We start from the raw sequence: 2,500 nt of genomic DNA, 5'->3' as shown, positions 1-2,500 counted from the left end.
TGTTCATTTTTGTCTGCCCCTGTAATTTATTTTATCCATTCCTAATGTGGGTCCCAATTTCTGCGTATGCTACAGTGGGAGCAGATCTAAAGTTTCCAGAAATCTGTCCTGTTTATACGCGACTGCTATGTTTTGTGTTTTTGTAAAAAAAAACAAAAAAAAAAAACCTGTATTGACGTCCCCTGAAGCTTCCAGAAACCTGCTCTGTTTATATGCGACAGAATACAGATCCCATGAAGGAGACAAATTGTCCTGTCTTTCCTACACAACGCAATGAAAAAGTAGACCGGTCACACGAGGACTTTGAGAAAATGTCTTCCGGGAAGCCCCGCGAGGTAAACACGGAGCTGTTCCACCCCTCCCCATACAGATGTCGGAGGGGGAGGGGGGGGGGGGGCGGCAAGCCTCGCGAGGGGAGCCGTGGAAGAGCAACTGGGATAGACGGTCCGGCTGAGCACCGCCGAGCACGCTGTCGAGCTGTGCAACGGAGAGGACGACTACGCGGTAGAGCCCCTCCCACTCCGCACTCTGCTCGCCACTAAGAACATTAAATAAAGGACATCGATCCGCCAGACCGGAGGAACCGACCGCCCGAACGCCGGCAAAGCCGGCCGGCGGACACCCTCCGAAGGCGTGTTAAGTTGGCCCATCGATCAGGACACAAACACGCAACAAATCCAGTCCGGGGTGTGGTGTAAGCAGCCCTACCAGAGAAATCACCTAACCCTAACCCTAAACGTACGGCAGACGCGTCCCCTGGCTCTCACATTGACAACTGAGAGGCTTCTGAAAACCTGGCCACGCCCATCAGTAAAAACCACTACAGCAAGTGACGACATATGTACCTTCAAAGTGCTGTACTACAGGGTGCTGTTCAAAAGGTATCTATCCCGTTTACTCTCTATGCTTCATATATCATCATATTATTGAAAAGTGCAAGCCTTTAGGAACAACAGCAACTCAAGTCGCCAACGCTCTGTTCACTCAATAACTGCAGAGATCCAAACTTCTCCTGGCATTAACATCGGCACAAAAACTGTGCGCCGGGAGCTTCGTGGAATATGGGTTTCTATGGATTCAGAATGAGATGTCAGAAAAGCTCCTGTGGGTGTAATGGTCAGTTATGTCAATACTTTTGGACATATATTGTGCGTGTGCGTGTGTCTGTGATACCTAACATAAACACACCTGTATTACTAGAATTGATCGTTCACGCCACAAAAGTGAGGGGCAAACATAGAAAAGCGTGCAACCCAGCCACTGAGGATGCACAAGCCAGTGCATTCTTAGTGCAGGTCCCAAGCCCGGACAAATGGGGAGGGTTACGTCAGGAAGGGCATCCGGCGTCAAATCTTTGCCAAATCAAATATGCGGATCATAAATAAGATTTCCATACCGGATCGGTCGAGGCCCGGGTTACCGACGACCGCCATCGGTACTGTTAACCAGCGGAGTGCCGGTGGAAACTAGGCTACTGTTGGGCGAAGGAAAAGGAGAGGGGGAAGGCATGTCCAGAGGCAGCTAGAGAGGAGGAAGGGTAGCCGTGTGGAGGTGAGAGTCAGTCGGAACTTCGAATGTTGGCACTATGGCTAGTAAAGGGAGAGAGCTGGCTGACGTGATGGAAAGAAGAAAGGTGACAAGAGACAAGGTGGAAGGGGAGTAAGGCCAGGAGTATCGCAGGTGGGTTCAAACTCTTCTACCATGGTGCGAATGGGAGGAGAAATGGGGTAGGGGTCATTCTGAAGGAAGAGTATGTCAAGAGCGTGCTGGAGGTGAACACAGTGTCAGACAGAGTGAGGATTATGAAGCTGGAAATCGAAGGTGTATTGCTGACGGTTATCAGCGCATATGCCCCGCAAGTCGGGTGTAAGATGGACGAAAAAGAAGAATTCTGGAGTTGAGTTGGACGACGTGGTGGAAAGGGTACCCAAGGAGGAGGGAGTGGTGATTGGAGCGGACTTCGATGGACACGTTGCTGAAGGGAACAGAGGTGGTGAGGAGTTGATGGTAAGGTATGGAATCGAGGAGAGAAATGTGGAAGGACAGATGGTGTTCGATTTTGCGAAAAGGATGGAAATGGCTGAGGTGAATACATATTTCAAGAAGAGGGAGGAGCACAGGGTGACGACGTATACGAGTGGAGGAAAGTGCACACAGGTGGACTATATCTTGTGTAGAAGGCGCGATGTAAAAGGGATTGCATACTGCAAGGTGGTGACAGGGGAGAACGTAGCTAGGCAGCATCGGATGGTGGTCTGTAAGATGACTTTGGAGACCAACATGAGGAAGCGAGTGAAGACACAGCCGAAGATCAAATGGTGGAAGTTGAAGAAGGAAGACTGTTGTGTGGAGTTCAGGCAGGAGTTAACACAGGCACTGAGTGGTAGTGAAGAGTTGCCAGATGGCTGGGCAAGCGCTGCAGAAATAGCGAGGAAGACAGCTAGGAAGGTACTTGGTGTGTCATCGGGACAGAGGAAGGAAGACAAGGAGACTTGGCGGT

The sequence above is a fragment of the Lampris incognitus genome, unplaced genomic scaffold, assembly GCF_029633865.1.
Source record: "Lampris incognitus isolate fLamInc1 unplaced genomic scaffold, fLamInc1.hap2 scaffold_257, whole genome shotgun sequence".
NCBI classification, from domain to species: Eukaryota; Metazoa; Chordata; class Actinopteri; order Lampriformes; family Lampridae; genus Lampris; species Lampris incognitus.
The sequence above is the reverse complement of the archived record's forward strand: the minus strand, read 5'-3'. Positions refer to the sequence as shown.